At 44.6% G+C, this 20,211-nt stretch overlaps 1 pseudogene across 1 annotated transcript; it reads left to right on the plus strand.

Annotated features, from left to right (window-relative positions):
- The first annotated feature begins 19,233 nt into the window (after nucleotides 1-19,233).
- On the plus strand, nucleotides 19,234-20,007 carry LOC310784181 (hatching enzyme 1.2 pseudogene; annotated as a pseudogene). The gene has a single exon. The product of its transcript is annotated as a hatching enzyme 1.2 pseudogene (transcript).
- The last annotated feature ends 204 nt before the right edge of the window (nucleotides 20,008-20,211 follow it).

Genomic DNA, 20,211 nt, shown 5'->3' on the forward strand with positions numbered 1-20,211 from the left:
CTGACTGACTAACAGACTGACTGACTGACTGACTGTCTTTCTGACTGACAGACTGACTGACTGACTGACTGACAGACTGACTGACTGACTGACTGACTGTCTTTCTGACTGACAGACTGACTGACTGACTGACTGACTGACTGACAGACTGACTGACTGACTGACTGGTAGATTGAATGAGACGTTGACCCAATCCCATTCCTTATTTTTACCCCTACCCCTCATTTTTGAGTGGCCCTCGCTTTGTGATTTGCTCCTCGGAACAGAGTTACCGGGGGAAGTGGTTGAAATCTTCCTCTATGGAATTGGACATCCCTTCGAGACCCTGACACGTCATCAAGTATGTTGCCGGACATCCAAACTATTTATCCATCAAAAGGTGTCAAACACTAAGCAAACCAACCACTATTTTACAGGACTTTATACCTACTAAGGGTGTAATATGTCAGTTGTAACCTATGCCTACGTTGGAGCTATTTCAGTTGGTGCAACCGTTAAAATGTTTGTAATCCGTAACCTCAGACTTTACACTCAAAGTAGGCTATGTTTGAACTTATGCACACCTGGTGCAACCCAGTGGAGCATACTAGCTTCTTCTTTTGCAATTTCGTTATAATTTTTTTAACCTTTATTTTATTTATTAAGAAAATACTTAAGATTTGTGCTTTACTTTTAGCATTAGCCACCATCATGCCAATTATTCTTATTCATTCTGGGAGATTTCTCATAACACTCGCTTTGGAGTGTGCCTCTGAAAAAGCTCCGTTTGGAAGGCTATTAGCCGACCACTTCCCCCTAGACCTCTATCCCAACAAGAATTGGGACACCCTACCTCCCCTGCACATGAACGTGCAAAACGGAGGGTAAAAGGCTAAGTGGTAGTGGCAAGGGTTGTATTGGGATTGGGCCATTAACTGACGATTTGACTGACTGACCGACCGCCCGACTGACCGCCCGACTGTCTGGAGGAGCAGGATAGGAACGCCTCATCAGACCTGCAGGAGAAAATCCTGACAAAACTAAACCAAAGATCCTCCAGCCACAAACCCAGAGAAGAAGAAAGACGTTGAGAGGGAATGCCGACTCTGGAGCGGAGGGATCGGGGGGGGGATGGGGATATTTATTGGAGACTTTCGGGAAACCCGGCAGGCAGGTTTCCCTCCAAAGAAGACTCTTTCTAGAAACCGGGAGTTTTAAAAAAAATACCAAAAAGTGTTGACTGACGGTCCGTCTGTAGCTTTATATCTCGGTTTCTTATTCTTTTGCAACAGCGATGCCAAAGGACGGCGCGACCAAAGTGAGGCGATGACGTTATACGGTCACAGAAGCCCCGCCCCCGGGTCCAGGAAGTGTGTTTTTCCTCATGTTCTAATGGAAACTGGTTTCAGGTTGTTTCACATAGTCAGACCCATGCAGTCACTAACTGATGTAACTTGTAACTAGCCCAGTATGCCATGACTTTACTTGAAGTGCCCTGTGAAGCATTATAAACACATGAGAAGCCCATTAGAAGCACAGAGAAATCATTCAATTTAAAGGACTAAACAGACTTTTTGTTAGTTTTGTACATCGTTCCACTTACGCAACATGCGAAGAGAGGATTGCACCCAAAATCCTCTCTGTGTCTCTGGTAGATTGCTCTGTCCGGTGCTTTAGCATGCTAACACTTTAGCATAAAGCAGCACACAAAGTGTGGGAGTCTGAGCCTCCCCTCAGAGAACATATAGACAGCTGCGCCTCCACCCCCAGATACAAAAACATGAGCAAATATGTGTTTGATGCACATGCATTTAAAACACGCATTTTTTTTAAATAGCAATTTCCTTCTCCCTCATGGTTTCTCCTCTGTCAGCCTGAGCTCACCTCAACAGAGGCACTCCGCCTCCGGGTGATTGGCGCGGCGGACAGCTATTGTGCTGGCAGCATGGCCGACTTAAGTTGGCTGCGCATTTTCGTCTCTCCGCTTTTTCCTCGTCACGTCGCGCCTCCCCTGAAGTTGTAGCGACGAGCTAGCGTGTAAGTTTCTGCCGTTAGCTTGCTAGCTAGTTAGCGTTGTTGTTTTCACTGAAGCGGCAGGGCACTATTTACAGCGACACACAGGGAGGAGGGAGCGGAAGCCGCTCTGATTGACATGGTCGGAGCCAATGACAGAGCTTGTAATAAGCGGGGAGCGGACATTCGGCAGCGACTGAAACAGTCGCTCCAATGGGAGAGCAGCTTTAGAGCAGGGGAGGGCTTATACCAGTAGCCTCTTTCCGTGCAGCCAGACTCCTCTCACGGAAGGAGGCTGGCCAGCGAGTCTACCAATCACCTAAATAAACCTGAAAATGAAGAAACAATCAGCCTTAGAGCAGCAGTTCTCACTTATTCACTTTTAGACAACGTCGCCTACCATTACTGATGTCCGATGCTAAATCGTTGGCATGCTAAAGCGTTAGCATGCTAAAGTGTTTGCATACTAAAGCAGGTCGACAAGGAAAAAAGTCTGTGTAAACCTTTACTATCATGTCATTAACTATACAGTCATATTTTTTGCACATTTTGTGTATTATGATGCTCTGATTTTAATAGTAATCATTCGGTCACAGGGCTTATAATGCCTTATAATGTGAGCAGAACTTCAAGTAAAGTGGTACCTTTGATATTTTTTTAAATGTTCATTTAACTGTAACTTTCATGCTGCATTATGTTTCATATTTCTGGGGTATTTTCGGACTCCACTGTTATTTTGCACTCCCTCATAATGCTTTAGATTTAAAATGTAATTTAAAGCAGCATGAGGCAACTTGGCACATTAGCGTCTCCAAATGGCAGTGAGAGGTAACTGTCGTAAAAATGTGAACTTCATTACCAGAACTCCTGTGTGGTGATGTCAGTAAAGCGTCTGTGATGCTTTATACCAAAGAAGCTAAAGAGAGGAGAGCAAGGATGACATTCCCATTGCCCCCGCTCCCTTTTCAAAATCCAGATCATGCTCACCCCCCCACACACACACACACACACACACACACGCACACTTTTTTACTGCAAAAATGTGTGTGGCACATTACTGTCTTTCAGAATAATTTTGTACGGCTAAAGTGAAGGTGCCAACCATGTCATGCTAGCTTGTCGGGAAGGGGGCTAATGCTCTGAATTTAGGCTAAATTTTGACGAGGGGAAAACTGGCATGGCCATTTTCAAAGGGGTCCCTTGACCTCTCACTTCAAGATATCTAATGAGAATGGGGTCTATGGGTCCCCACCAGTCTCCCCGTTACAAACATCCATGCTAACCCAATGCGGTTTTTGGCATAAACCATGCAGTTTCTTTGCATGCAGTATTAATGTGTTATTGTTGCCTATTCTATTTGAATATTTCTGCATACTTGGGTCCGTAAACATGTTTTGCATAAATTGTAAAAAGGACTGGAAAGCTGAGATTTCAATGAGAGGATTCAATGAGCCCAATTGTCTTCATGTGTGATGATGTTGGTCCCCACAGCAGCCATTTCATTGTAGAGACATTCAGAGACCATTTTTCAAAACTTGACCTCACTCTATAAAATGATAATCACATGAAACTGCCAATAGGGGGGTTTCTGAGCAATTTCCAGAACACAAGTGCTCGCTACCCAATCCCAAAAAATGTTTATGAGAAATTTGTATGGTGTACCTCAAGGTCTTGGTTTCTTCATGTGGTATTTTGGAGGGATTTTTGACCATTTTTCATCCCTGGGGGCCTAGACTCCCTGTGTTATTGCAACCCCACCCCAACACAACCCTCAACACACATCTCATTCGTTTCCCCTCGGGTTCGTTGTCTTGTTGCCTGGAAGTCCTTGTTATGGGTGTCTGCATCATCGTTTGCGCCTGTCCAGACTAAAAGGCAACCCCGGAGTTTTCATAGGCTACTAAAACGGGCTCAACAGCCTTTTTAAAAGTCTCCGTTTTAGGAGTTTGAAAATGGCTGAGTCGTTTGGACGCTATAGGCATAAAGTAGCAAAAGTTATGCATTTTAAAACATATTAGTGTGGATGTAGCCTCCAATTTGAACTGATAAATAGATAAATGTCTTATGTGCAGCTTTAACATCAGTGGGCTACATGCACAACTCCACTACTTCCTGAAATTAGTACAGCTTCTTTATTTCCTGTCATCACTATTGGATGAACTGATTAATGTCAGGTGTGCTGCAGTCACAACAATGATCAGGCACGCCTGATTAATCAGTTCATCCAATAGTGTAGGACAGGAAATAAAGAAGCTGTACTAATTTCAGGAAGTAAAAAAGTTGTGCATGTAGCCTGTTGGTGAATCTTCTGTGGTTCAAACACTTCCTGGATGAGCGGTGGGGTCGTGACCTCTGTGACCTCTATGCTCTGGATGCACAACAGCCTCTGTCTTCTGGAGCAGCAACAACACTGAAGTCTGTCCGGACCACAAAGACCATGAAGACGTATGTATTGTACAAAACAACAACAAACAACAAGGAAAGAAAAAGGACAACATAAACTGAAATTATATTTATCTTCTTGCTCATATCAAGCTTCGCGCACTTTTGTTTTGAAATGACGATTATTTAATTTTTGCAGCTCTGGTGTGTAGAAATGTAAAGATGGTGGAGATGGGAGGAAAATACAAGATTTAATGGATGTGATTTCTTATAGAAATATTACTGCAGTTTATCCGCTTGTTCAGATAGATCACCGGTTGTGTTGATGATAAACACATACAAATGATGCGTTTAAAATGAACACAGCATGTCTTTAAAAGATGTGTTTAGGGTGTAGAAACTGTAATATTTTTTTCCACCATGTTGACATTTAAAGAAATTTCAGTTTGAACATGTCTTATCAGTTTCACTTAAATCTGATTTGATACGTTCAGTTTTCTGACTTGTCAGTTAAGTTTAAGTTTAAGTTCAATTTTAAAAGATAAAGATACAGTGACATCCATTCATCGGAGGCACAAAAGTCATTTTTAAAACCAAAGGGCAAATCATGTTGTTTCGGAAGGACTTCTTTCATTTTGCTATCGTGATAATGTTTTGTCATATTTGCTACAGAATGCAACTTTGAATCCATTTCCAAGCAATCTCAGATGTATATAGTCCTGTGTCATCACGATACACTTTGTATTAGACGAGCGGGGGAAAAGCACAGTTAATATGCGAACACCAAATAGGTTTTTGTGCCTGAATGTTAAAAAAGCTTTAATTATCTGAACACTGTAACTTCTCCTCCCAAAGAGTGCGGCCATGTGTCGGAGCTGCTGGATGAAGGTCTGCAGTCAAAACCAAAACTGAAAGAGATATGTCGCTCCGGGGGACGCTTTGACTTTTTAGGACGGATACTTCATGAAGGCCCGACCGGCAATATTGTCCTCTCAGGAGACCCGTAGTCAGCGCTGCTGTCTTATGCTGCATTCACATCAAACACAAGAGGCGGCGTCTCGTTTTTCCACTTCTTCTCATATGATTTGAACGCAGCATCAGCTCCAAATATAAAAGTCCAACGAAAAAGACAGACTTTTCAATTTTGTATTATTATTGCGTGCTTGCAATTGATACGTTAATTTTCACAATTCTAAATATCCACTTGGGAAAATAAAATCATGAAACTTTTCAAGTCATGATTTAATATCTCTAAAATACAGAGGATGCAGTCTGTAAACGTGTCATTTGTTTCTAGAAAGTATCTAAGTTAATTCAAATGATATTAAAAAGTACCATTTGTTAATACCGTCAATCGTTTTTTAAGAGTAGATATTATTTTAGAATGGAGCTCTCCAGTTCTCAACACGTAAATCTTCTGAAGTCAGGTTGGTGTTGGAGGCGTCATGGACGTGTTTGTGCTAAAAGGCAAAACAGTTTTCCCCCCCGAGTGAAATGTCTCTTTAGCGGTATCACAATGCTGTTCATTCAGAATGTATATTGATCCAATGCTGTATATAGAAAAATACAAACTATGGGATTTTTTTTTTATATGATGGACCTATGGGACTGAGGGGAAACAATTTCACACACAAAAGCAAAACATGTGAATATGATCCAGAGCCGAGACCAGTTCACTTTCTGCTCAGATCTGTCAGGAGGAGCCACAGGAGAGATTTCAGTTTCAACACATCCGGATGACCAAGCTTCCATCATAAATGGCAACATGTTGCCGTTTACACATCTTTATGTTGTGTTGAAATGAACAAAACGTGTCGTCCAGAACTACATGAAAAATGACAATTCAGCTGCCATCTTATTAAAGGAACAATCCACCCTGAAACACTGTCTCCATTTAAAACAGCTAATATGATGTTCCTTGCATTTCTGGGTGCATGTTGTGAATTTGTGTTACAGTATTCGTACCCTGCTAAACATAAATATTGTTTGATATGAATTTGTGTTACAGTAATCATAACCTGCTAAACAGAAAGATCGTTTGATATGAGAAAATGTTTCAGGATGTGAAAGATCTTTGCTAAAGGTTTTGGTGTCAGTCCCTCACAATCAAAGTGAGGGCTTTTTGCACCGAGAGATGTTCAACAATCACACAGGGTGAATTTGTCTGAATTAGTAAAATAGAGGAGAGACCAGTATGCATTGCAGCAGAGAGACAGGCTGGGGTTTGAGAAAGGGGGCGTGACCTCCATCATAGACACGCCCAGGGGCGTGTGTGATGGGTAAATGCAGTTTATCCACCTCTTTGAAATGAGACAGAGTTTACTCATCAATTTTCAGATCAACTCTATCAATCAATGAGGGGAAACAAGGTGGGTAAACTACTCACCTTGAGTCTCCGCCTCTGTATTTAACGCTCCACCCCTGGACACGCCCCAATGCCTCATTTTGGCCACTAATTAGCAATGTTTGCCCATTTAGACGGTCCTATTTACCTAATTAATCAATCTGGCTCCGTTAGGTCACTCGCAGGGGGGCTCTTTACACTTCGTGAAAGATTCAGCCCAATCGCAAATAGCATAGCTGCCTGTGGCTGAAGACAATTCTGCTCACTCACACACACACACACACACACACACACACACACACACACACACACACACACACACACACACACACAGACACTTTGCATTCTTACTAGAAGATAGGATACAGGCACTCTATTATCTGCCCATACGCCCAGCTTTGATAGCAACCACCAACTGAGGTACAGCAGAAGTAGACTGGCAGGTTGAGGGAAAGTTGATTCACCAAAAATCACAAAATAACTCTGGACAAACACAGAGTGATATGTCACAGTGTAGCTCTGGGATATATTGAGCAAAGAGTGATAGGTCACATAATAATATAAATAGTTATATAATAATAATATAAATGTGTCATAGTGGCAGTAGTGGAACGGTGGATTTCTCCTTTAAGTGTTCATTATAAATGACTTTATTGTCTCGGGCCTGTCTTGGCGTCTTGCTCAAAGGCATCTCAGCAGCGACGGACACACCAACCGTCTGCTGCTGGGATCAAACCTGTGAGCTTTCGGGAACAGGACGTCAAAAGTGAAAATCTTCTGGTGTCAAAAGTTTTGCAGCACTGACCTCGTGAAGGATACGCCCACTTCCTGCATCAGCTGAGGTGAAAGTGAACTGCGCTCAGCCCTTCTCATGATGATAATCATGTCTTCTGTAAAATGACTGGAGAGAACACTCGTGCCAAACAGAAACTCTTCTATCCACATTTTCACTCTTGTTTGCATGATGTCCTGATTCCTCCCCCCTGTTTTTTAATCGAATGAGAAAAATGGGATTGAAAACCAAAAATACATTGTTCCATAGGAAATAAAGCGGAAATCCAGTTTTGATTCTTATCAGTGAGGCTCTCAGTGATTTTGTCATTTCTGTTTTTTGTTTTATTTCTTTTTAATGGATGTCATGGCATGGAGAGGATGTGTTGCTGATGTGTAACTGTGCGTTCACACCAAGTGCTGATGTGTAACTGTGCGTTCACACCAAGTGCTGATGTGTAACTGTGCGTTCACACCAAGTGCTGATGTGTAATGTGCGTTCACACCAAGGAGATCATTCACAAATCCGCTCGAAGAGATCACACACAAAGTCACTGTAAACACGCAAGTACACTCTGCGCCAGGCGGAGCGAATGAGACAAATTTTGCGGCTCGAATGACACAATATTCAGTGACTTAGCTACACAACTTACAGTGTGTAAGCCAGTGGGGCAATTGCGCCCCGCATGGTCAATAAACGTTCGCTAAAATAACTGCTTGTTTTGCCGGCTGCCAGGCTCAAACTGGCAATAGTGTCTGGCAACATGGAAATTACGTAAGGGTTAATGCCCGACGAGGTGTCACTTTTTAAGGGACGACGCAGAGGCGTGAACCGGTCCGAGGCGCAGCAAAGTCCCTTAAAAAGTGATCATGTACACCTCGAAGGGCATTAACCCGCTTATACCATGGTCACTTGCCAACAAAACAATAAGACCAGTCATTTATATTTCCATGTGTAATAAATAAAGCAATCTAAATGGCTAAATGTCTGTTATTCATACTGTAAATCAGTCTTCCACGAAATAAAATAGTCCCTCCCACCTCCACCACCCTCCGTTTTAAAGCCGACTCAAACGCTAACTTTATCACAGGAATGCGGGTTTAACGATGTTTTGCGTTCTACATTAAATGAAGACATTACCGTTTGGCCGCTTGCTTTATTTTGTATGATAGATACGTATTGGCCAAGCATATTAACATTTAAGAGCGAAGAGTTTCAGGAAGTGACAGAGAGCAGCGGGGGCGCGCCCTGCGTGTGCTGTATGTGTGGGGAATTCAAGTGAAATGCAGAGCGGTACAGAGCGCTCGTGCTGGCTGCTGCAAAGGCTTTTGACAGAACAGCTGACCTGATGGCTCAGGATCGAAATCTCCGAAACGAAAATCAAAATTGTAAATAAGAGTTATTTTTGATAAACTGAGCACACAGGTGTGATTTAAATACTTACTTTAATCGACTCAACAATTTTTTTTTTACAAAACTGCCATATTAAGCCTTAACGGTGGTATAGAGCTCAAACAGCTCTCTTGACAACACTGTTGAAACTATGGCGCATTGATATGAATGGTGAACAGACCATTTGGCCGAACTACTTTACCAACTGTACATTATCACTTTTTAATGGACACCCTGCAACCAATCAGAATCGAGTATTCACCCAGACCATGGTATAATCTATATATATATTTAGCGAATTGATGGATAGTTTCCCATTCGGTCCCTCTGTTTTGGCCGCTTCTTCCTTACACTTTTGGCACATGGAAGAGTCTCCAGCACAGCGCTGTTGTGTTGATGAGAGAAGGGGATATCATCCGTGGTGACACAGCTTCCCTGTCTTGCTGGTTCTCTGTCTGCTCGTCTCTCTCTCTCCTCGCCTGTTCATACGCCCATTTTCTCTATCTGACAGTAAACCCCGCAGAATAATATTCATGTATGGAGTCGTTCCCATGTTGCCAGACACTATAATGACAGTTTGAGCCTCCCAGCCGGCAAAACAGGCAGTTTTATTAGCAAACATGTATTGACGATGCGGTGCAGGATTGCCCTGTGTAGTTACACTGTGTAGTTTGAGCACATTGCTCCAGCTGTAACCAAGGCTATCTCGGTGAGTACTCGACCAATTTGAAAAAATTATGTCACGATGAGACCCTTAGACACATACAGTGTGGAAAATAGGGTCCAGGTCGGGAAAAAAATAAAATTATCCTTTAAGCGTTAATGTATTCTCGTTGCTTTCTGACTGACCGTCGTTCACCTTCTGTTGAAGTGTTGAATCCCAAAGCATTTAATTAGTACGGCTGATGCTGGTTTGCTCTACTTCCAGAGAGCTCATGTGATCACTGTCCTTCCCCCACACAGAGAGGTCATGTGATCACTGTTCTTCCCCCACACAGAGAGGTCTGATGATCACTGTCCTTCCCCCACACAGAGAGGTCATGTGATCACTGTTCTTCCCCCACACAGAGAGGTCTGATGATCACTGTCCTTCCCCCACACAGAGAGGTCATGTGATCACTTCCCCCACACAGAGAGGTCTGATGATCACTGTCCTTCCTCCACACAGAGAGGTCATGTGATCACTGTCCTTCCCCCACACAGAGAGGTCATGTGATCACTGTCCTTCCCCCACACAGAGAGGTCTGATGATCACTGTCCTTCCTCCACACAGAGAGGTCATGTGATCACTGTCCTTCCTCCACACAGAGAGGTCATGTGATCACTGTCCTTCCTCCACACAGAGAGGTCTGATGATCACTGTCCTTCCTCCACACAGAGAGGTCATGTGATCACTGTTCTTCCCCCACACAGAGAGGTCTGATGATCACTGTCCTTCCCCCACACAGATAGGTCATGTGATCACTTCCCCCACACAGAGAGGTCTGATGATCACTGTCCTTCCCCCACACAGAGAGGTCTGATGATCACTGTGCTTCCTCCACACAGAGAGGTCATGTGATCACTGTCCTTCCCCCACACAGAGAGGTCATGTGATCACTGTCCTTCCTCCACATAGAGAGGTCATGTGATCACTGTCCTTCCCCCACACAGAGAGGTCATGTGATCACTGTCCTTCCCCCACACAGAGAGGTCTGATGATCACTGTCCTTCCCCCACACAGAGAGGTCATGTGATCACTTCCCCCACACAGAGAGGTCTGATGATCACTGTCTTTCCCCACACAGAGAGGTCATGTGATCACTGTCCTTCCTCCACACAGAGAGGTCATGTGATCACTTCCCCCACACAGAGAGGTCTGATGATCACTGTCCTTCCCCCACACAGAGAGGTCTGATGATCACTGTCCTTCCCCCACACAGAGAGGTCATGTGATCACTTCCCCCACACAGAGAGGTCTGATGATCACTGTCTTTCCCCACACAGAGAGGTCATGTGATCACTGTCCTTCCTCCACACAGAGAGGTCATGTGATCACTGTCCTTCCTCCACACAGAGAGGTCATGTGATCACTTCCCCCACACAGAGAGGTCTGATGATCACTGTCCTTCCCCCACACAGAGAGGTCTGATGATCACTGTCCTTCCCCCACACAGAGAGGTCTGATGATCACTGTCCTTCCCCCACACAGAGAGGTCTGATGATCACTGTCCTTCCCCCACACAGAGAGGTCATGTGATCACTTCCCCCACACAGAGAGGTCTGATGATCACTGTCTTTCCCCACACAGAGAGGTCATGTGATCACTGTCCTTCCCCCACACAGAGAGGTCATGTGATCACTGTCCTTCCCCCACACAGAGAGGTCATGTGATCACTGTGCTTCCCCCACACAGAGAGGTCATGTGATCACTGTTCTTCCCCCACACAGCGTAGCCCCCCTCCCTCCCTTGGAAACAAGTGGGCAACACTGGCAGTTAGCGGTGGTCAATAGATTGGACAGATTTTGCTGCACAGTTCACAGAAAACGTTTGATATATTTTACTCTCTGCGGCTATTTAAACTTTACTTAAGTAAAATTACTGATTTTAAAAACTAAAAAGTACAAGTACACGAAAAGCTACTCAATTATAGTAACTAGACTAAATGTAAATAGTTATATTCCACCTCTGTCAATCATTCCCCAAAACATAGTCTACTTTATGGTCTATGTGACTCTAAAGCCGTTTTCACACATGCGTACAGGAACATTGCCTGTAAATCAATAACGGCTATTTCCCGGAATTTCCCTTCACACCTGAGGGATCACATGTGTAAAAATAGCCGTGAAAGAAGCTGTGTTTTGGGGGGCGGCAAAACTCAGATGGTGAAATAAGTTCGCTTGTCACACAATAAATCACACTCGTTTGACTTAACTCATTCATGGCCAGTTTAGGACTGCCAATATTTAGCACAGGCCAAAGATTTTCATAATTGTTGGTCATCTTTCAAGACCCACAGTAAATTATCTATTAGCACCAAAGTGATTTGCAAATTTGCAATACCTCAAAATGAAGATGTACGTCTCTGGGTTCACCAGGGGAAAAAAAGTGAGCTTTTAGCATGTTCTGTACTCTACTTATAGCCATTTATATACACCCTGTTTTCACCAAAAAGGTGTCTCTGAGAAGAGAAACAGCAGAAAAGGCCATTTTTGTAAAAGACACAATCTCAGGCAGAACTCACTCTCAATTCTTTTATTTTGAACTGTATTGACATCAGACATGTAAATATTATTCGTTATGACACAAATGACAAAATATATATATATATATATATATACATGAAGTGCTTTTTTTACATTCAACAATACAGTTTACTCAGTGTGAGTGAGTGTGTGAGACACACAGACAGACAGACAGACAGACAGACAGACAGACAGACACACAGACAGACACACAGACACACACACACACACACACACACACACACACACAGAGAGAGAGAGAGTTCTGTCCACAGCTGCTGCTGGATCGCACCTCCTTCGCAGGGAACACTATTGATCGCCCCGCAAATTAGCATAGGAGGGGAACACCAAACTGGTCTGAGATCAGCGTCTAGCCTCCTCTGCCTCTGCATCGTCTTCCTCCTCTCGTTCGGGCTGGGACGAATGCTGCGACACAGGAACGGGTCCGGCTTGGCTTTGGGACCAGGCGCTGGAACCGGATCCATCATGTTGGTACCGCGAACAACTCAATCCAGGTTCGCCCTGCAGCAAGGCGACCAGCGCAGCGCGCCGAGGGGCGTTTCAATGGCGTTTCTCCTCTATGCAACAGGCAGCGTTTCTCCGTTTTCTCCTCCTCTTCCATTTCAAAACAACAGCTGCGGTATGTGTTTGATAACGTGTTGTCGGCTCTGTCTTTGAGGCTAGGGACCTGATAACATGTCACAGGCTGGGGAAGTCTTTGAACTACGCGCTGCACTAATAAAAACAAAAACACGTCAAACACGTCATTGGCGGGGAGGGCTATTTCTGATAACACGTCAAAGACGTCTTTGGCGGTGAATGAGTTAAGAGGGCATGTATGTTGTGTCCTTCACTTTCGCTAACCAGTCTTTGAACTGAAATCTTTGAAGAAGTTGGGATCCCTGTCTGAGAGAAATAGCCTGGCTGGTTCGATGTTTATCCGTTCACCTGCGTCGCGTTGAAGCACTTTTTACAGACTGGCTTCGTTGGATGTGTCCAGGGGCTTGCCTTCGCTGTGGGCAACGTAAGCAAAATACTTCCACATTTCGCTTCGTGCATCTGCTTTCTCTACAAGCGTTGGGCGGCTTGCAAGACTCAGAACAAGCCGCTGCCATTTTCGCTGTCGGTGTCCCTGTCGGGCTGCTGACTGAGGAGGAGGACTGAAGGACTGGCCAGAGAGCGAGCAGAGAGGGGAGGGGGGGAAATCGGCACGCCCACACATGAAGCAGACATACCGCTCTTATCACAAGGTTAGAAGTGGTCAAATGTCCGCGATGACGGGGGCGCGCTTATACCGGAAAACAACTTTCACACATGAAGGCATTACACCGCTTTCTGGTCATTTCCCAGTATAAAGCGCATGTGTGAAAACAGCTTAAATGGGACCGTAACTTCCTAAGTGATCCTGCTGTGTTGAAGAAGACTTGAAACTAGTGATTGAGACATAAACTCATTAAGAAAGTGTAGCTGGGGCTATAAATCAAGTGCGAAGTAGCGCAATTTTCCCATTCACTTCTATGTAATCTGACCTCCATTTGCAGCCCATTCGAAAGAATGCAGGTTTAAGTTACTTCTGCATAAACGGAGCTACGAGCTACCCGACTGGTCTTCTCCAGTGACTTCAGCATGCAGGCGTTTACATATATGACATATATTATAGATGTCATGATAATTAATTGCATTAGTTCTCATTAACAGTTTAAATGTTTCAAATGAATCCATGCGTCAGTTTCCAGCCTCTCTGATGAGGGTCTGAACACTCAGAAAGCCACCTGCTGCCAGGTGCAGAGGATGTCTCAGCTGATTGGACAGATGTTTGTCTGGTTGAGTTACAGGTTGAGTTCAGAGGGTGAGCGATGATGGCACCCTGCCTTGCTCATGGATTACTGTCAGAGCCCCAACCAGACAAGACCTTACTGTCATGGCTGCTCCCATACAACACACACACACACACCCCGGGGTGTGTGTGTGTGTGTGTGTGTGTGTGTGTGTGTGTGTGAGACCAGAGGGGCGTTAGATTTATCTTAGGAGGCTGTGATGAATCTGTGTGTCCACCGGGCATCTCGGGGCACAACCTCACGCCCCGCTGAAGCTGCTGTGTGTGTGTGTGTGTGTGTGTGTGTGTGAAAGAGAAACAGACAGAGAGAGTAAAATGGGAAAGAAATGGAGTGTGCGTATGTGTATTCACTTACAGACCTTGTGAGGGAGTGTGTATATGTGTATATAAATATGCCGTGTGTGTGTGTGTGTGTGTGTGTGTGTGTGTGTGTGCGTGCGTGTGTGTGTGTGTGCGCGCGTGCGCACGTGCGTGCGTGCATGTGTGTTTGTGTGCGCGTGTGTGTGTGTGCGTGCGTGCGTGTTTGTGTGCGTGTGTGTGTTTGTGTGCGTGTGCGTGTGTGTGTGTGTGTGCGTGTGTCTGAGGTGCAGCCAGCTGTTAGGGTCAGAGGTCAGACTCAAACAGCATCAACACATTACTCCTCCTGTCCACTCCTCTTGTTGCACTTTTTCTCTGTGCTTCCTGCTCGCCCAATAAAACCTGGATTGTACGTTTTCTGCAAAACACAGATACAGAATGTCAGAGTTTCGAAACCCAAAATACACTTCATATCACGTGTAGATACATGTACAGTATATCATATCACATGTATACATGTACAGTATATCATACCACATGTATACATGTACAGTATATCATACCACATGTTTAGATATGTGTATACTATATACTATATCATATATGTGTAGATACGTGTACAGTATCACGTGTAGATACGTGTACAGTAGGGGTGTCACAATATATCGTCCCACGAAATTTCGCGATAGTAAAACGTCACGATATGTATCGTTGAGATGAAATCTCATATCGTGAAAAAAAAAAAAAAAAATTTTTTTTTTCAAAAATAGACAAAGAAACGTCTTTGTTTGTTGAAGTTCAATGTGTGGAAAGTAGATCAGTTGAACAAGTCTCTGAAGAGACACATGAGAAGTTATACAGGAGAGAAACCATTCAATTGAGTTTCTGGCAAAACTGTTTACTTGACAGGAAAAACTGAAGATGCATAAAAAATAGACTAAGAAAAGTCTTGTTGTTTGAGTTTGAAGAAAAACTGAAGATGCATAATGAGAATTTATACTGCTGAGAAACCTTTTAGTTCAAAGTAAATCTAAGTGACGGTGTAACTCATTCTATTTCAAGATAAGCCTTATCTCCAATCTCATGTTTTTTCTAGTTGTTATTGTAATAACAATTTCCCACAACAGCATGTTTTGTATTTGTGCATTTCAAATAAAATACTACTTTTCCAGTCATATATTGTCATTATTCAAGTTTAAAAAAATATTGTTAAAATCGTATCGTATCGTATCGTATCGTTATCGTGAACCCAGTATCGTGATACGTATCGTATCGTGAACTGAGTGTATCGTGACACCCCTAGTGTACAGTATATCAGCGTTATAGAGTCTGCTATTGAAATAGCATGGTGGCCGGTAAGGACTCGTTCACATGTGAGAGCCGAGTTGAAGTCAAAGTCCACATTTCTAAGATTTGATTCCTCAGTGTAGGATATGTACAGGTGAGCTTGCTCAGTGTAGGATATGTACAGGTGAGCTCGCTCAGTGTAGGATATGTACAGGTGAGCTTGCTCAGTGTAGGATATGTACAGGTGAGCTCGCTCAGTGTAGGATATGTACAGGTGAGCTCACTCAGTGTAGGATATGTACAGGTGAGCTTGCTGCAGTGTAGGATATGTACAGGTGAGCTCACTCAGTGTAGGATATGTACAGGTGAGCTCACTCAGTGTAGGATATGTACAGGTGAGCTCACTCAGTGTAGGATATGTACAGGTGAGCTTGCTGCAGTGTGGGATATGTACAGGTGAGCTTGACCCCTTTTGAATTCCATATGACCGCATTTTGGGGTCCCCGACCCCAAGGTTGAGAAAGCCTGCCTTACAGATAGTAGTGTGTCTTTATGTAGATTCTGATGTAAAGTGCTTAGAGCAACAATGCTTATCAGCCCAGTGAACACAACTAATGAGTAATGTGTACCTGATTGATTTCTGTTTTCTTTTTCCCCTGTAACGACCCCGACACTGGAGGGGGCTGTGGGCCAGTGTTGTGTGTGTGTGTGTGTGTGTGTGTGTTTGTGTGTGTTGTGTGCATGCATGTGTGTGTGTGTGTGTGTGTTGTGTGCGTGCGTGCGTGCGTGCGTGTGTTGTGTGCATGTGCGTGTGCGTGTGCGTGTGCGTGTGCGTGTGCGTGTGCGTGTGCGTGTGCGTGTGTCCAGGCGCGGGCTGCATAATCGGGCACGTCGGGCAAATGCCCGGTGGCCTGGCCTGGCCTGCAACAATTTTTGTTTTTTGTTTTTTTTGGTGCCCGCAGTCAGGCTACTCACTGAACAGCAGGCCAGGCGCCGCCTACTGGTTTACTAGTGGTTTTATTACTTTATTAGTTAGTCTGAAGTAATAATTACACTTCAGGGTTAAAGTGGGTGCATCTCATTGTAAAATTGGACTTGGCCCAAATTGGGCTTCAAACGGCCCAAATCTGGCTTCGAACGGCCCGAATTGGGCTTCAAACGGCCCAAATCTGGCTTCAAATGGCCCAAATTGGGCTTCAAACGGCCCAAATCTGGCTTCAAACGACCCAAATTGGGCTTCAAACGGCCCAAATCGGGCTTCAAACGGCCCAAATTGGGCTTCAAACGGCCCAAATTTTTTGCACACACGTCGGCCCGTATCGGCCTGGCCTGCTTGGTATCTAATGCCCGGCCTGAATTATGATCCCAGTCTGCCCCTGCGTCACGGCTGCGTGTGTCTACTACCAAGTCGTGTACTCATTTTCAGGACTCATGACTCGACTTGAGCATTGATGACTCAGACTTGGACTTGAACATTCATGCATTGGGACCCATAAGTTGGGGACGAGGACTTGGACTTGTTACATGTAATTGTTAAAGGAAGGCTTTCCCATGGGGAATATGAAGATATATTAAATCTCACGCCCCTAAGGAGTTTGAATCCGTTGAAATTTTTGAAATTGGTTGTTCAGAGCCTGAGCAATCAACCAAAATCCACTCTGTGTGGGGGGGGGGGCTGGTGGGGGGGAGGGGCGGGTAATGCACATGCTTGCCAACCGCCATAAAACTCAAAGAAGAAGAAGAAGAAGAAGGCTTCGACATAAAAACATTAGTAGAACAAGAATAATAATAAATAAATTTGCCTCCAAATTGCACCAAATTTAAACGGTAGTATATATGTTGGGAGATGTCTTCATAAAAAAAAATTCATGCATTTTAAGGCATTTTCCTAGGAGTTAGGAGCATCTGATGTTTTAACTATTTCATGTAAAAAAGAGTACATTGCTCAGCGTTGACTTCGTAACTTCAACGCACCTTCTACTAGATGTAAAATTTGACGAGCTTTCCAATGCCGCCAGTCCCGTGTCTGTAGGTGCTTCCGTTCCCGAGATATGGTTCTTTGCAACAGTGTTAATTTCGTCGACAAAAACTATGACGAAAAATGTTAGTCAACTACCTTTTCCCCCAAGACTAAGACAAGACTAAAATACTCAAACCTTTAGTCGACTAAAACTTGACTAAACAAAAAGAGGATGAGGTTGACTAAATCTGATAAAAACTAACAAGCACATTTGTCATAGGACTACGACTACGACTAAATAAAAAAATTGACGAGAAAATTAACACTAAGTATAGACTGCTTTTCCCCCTCAATGCAGCAGTTCAGTTTCTTGTGCTGCAGCATCATAGATGTAGCTGACATTTAGCTGTCTTAAAAACACATTTAAACAGGAAATAAAATATTGGAACAAAAATAAAAATAAACCAATGATCCAGAGAGGATATGACAGTATACCACAGACAATTGGACTCGAGTCATAGGGACTCGGACTCGAGTCGACTCGAGTCGCAAATTTGACGACTTCCGACTCGACTCGGACTTGGAAGGTAAATACTTGAAACTCGACTCAGACTTGGAAGAAAATGACTCGAAACTCGACTCAGACTTGTGACAAGATCAGCCGAGTGCACCAGCTGGGCGTACGCCTAGGTTTACACGCTACGTCCGATGTAGAACTCAAAGTTACGACTAACTTAATTTTATGACTAGTGCACCCTGTATGCGCTGCGTCTGTGTATGGAGCAGGCGTAAAAGTTACACCCAAATGCGTAGCTACTCACTGACAGCTGTCTCATCTTGATCTGCGCGTGATGCGGCCGGAATCTTCTCCAAAAATATCGATCGATATGTGCTGTAAATATAGACGTTTTGGGCGCAGGACCTCCGCTCGTCGGCGGGTTTTAAGCTGATGCGTCGGAAGATCTTTCAATTTTTTCCTGACTTCGTCAACTGCCCGCAGTGCGCAGTCTGCCATCGCATTCAGTACTGATTGCACTTGTGATCAAACTGCTTGTGTTGGCGCTGTTAAATTGAGCTGTGAGAACGTTTCTATGCTTTGAATACAACTCTATAAGTTGGAGCTGAGTTGGAGCTGTCTGTCAGCTGTCTCGAGCTCGTCTGAGAGAAGTGTGTTGCTTGGCAACAAGCACGTATTAACGTGAACGCGCACGTCTGCAGCCTAAATAATCTCTGCCTTGTCATTTTTTCTAACCTGTGACTCAACTTGACATAACCTGTGACTCGACTCGAGACTTGACTTGAAATAACATTGTGCCTTGACTTGACTTGACTTGCCGACAAAAGGAAAGACTTGGGACTTGCTTGAGACTCGGGACCAATTGACTTGAGACTCGCTTGGGACTCGGATCAGAGGGACTTGGACAATTGTCTGGTATACCAAAGCAACGTTGACTTGCAGGCACAATCAGGTGTTTAGGTATGTCCATGTACAGAGCTCTTTAATCCACAGAAATAACAGACAATGTTGAAACTATGGGTTTGTCCGTGGCTTCCTCCCTTCAGATGTTTATTTAGGCCTAGCAGTCTGGACCCCAACCCTTAATCCTCCAGCAGACACACCTGGAAAGAAGAGTATAAAAGAGCAGGACCAAGCAGACTCAAGCATCAAGCTGCAAGCAGTCTCTCCACAGCATCTCCAGGAACCCTGCAGAGAAGACAAGAAGCTACCAGACAGAAACCTGAAGATGAATCCCTCTCTCGGCCTCCTGCTGCTGCTGCTGATCGGCCTCTCCCAGGCTAAGGAGGAAGCCTCCAGGGACCCAGAGGCCGACACGATGGACACCGGCAGCAGGATCTTGGCCACAAACAACGGCTCCAGTGAGTTCCTGCTGGAGGGCGACTTGGTGGCCCCCACAACGAGAAACGCCATGAAGTGTTGGAGCAACAGCTGCCTCTGGAAGAAAGCCGGCGGCAAGGTGACCGTCCCCTTCATAGTGAGCAGTGTCTTCTCCAGGTCGGCCAAGCAGGCGATCGACAGAGGCATGAAGTCCTTCCACAGCAGCACCTGCATCCGCTTCGTTCCCCGTACAAACGAACGCGACTACATCAGCGTGGAGAGCAGAGGCGGCTGCTTCTCATCCCTGGGCAGAGTGGGAGGCAGGCAGACCGTCTCTCTCGCCCAGCAGGGCTGCGTCTACCACGGTGTCATCCAGCACGAGTTCCTCCATGCTCTGGGCTTCTATCACGAGCACACCAGGAGTGACCGCGACCAGTATGTCCGCATCAACTTCCAGTACGTTAACCCGCGCACAAAACACAACTTCCAGAAGCAGAACACCAACAACCAGAACACTCCCTACGACTACTCCTCCGTCATGCACTATCCGAGAACAGCCTTCACCACCCAACGCGGGCAGGACACCATCACCCCCATCCCCAACCCTAATGTCCGGATCGGCCAGAGGCAGGGCATGTCCCGCATCGACATCCAGAGGGTCAACAAGATCTACAGCTGCTAAGAACATTAGAGAAGGTTCTTAGATTGTCTTTACTTTAATCTGTGTCCGAGGGCTAAACTGTGTGTGTGTGAGACCAATCAACAACACAAACAATTGTAAACACTGAAATAATAATAAAAAGGCTTATCCCTGGTCACCAACATTAGTACTTTTTTAACCTGTTATTGATCTCATTAACGACAGTCAAGCTGACACTGCTAACAT

The sequence above is a fragment of the Poromitra crassiceps genome, assembly GCF_964638095.1.
Source record: "Poromitra crassiceps genome assembly, chromosome: 10".
Lineage (NCBI taxonomy): Eukaryota > Metazoa > Chordata > Actinopteri > Beryciformes > Melamphaidae > Poromitra > Poromitra crassiceps.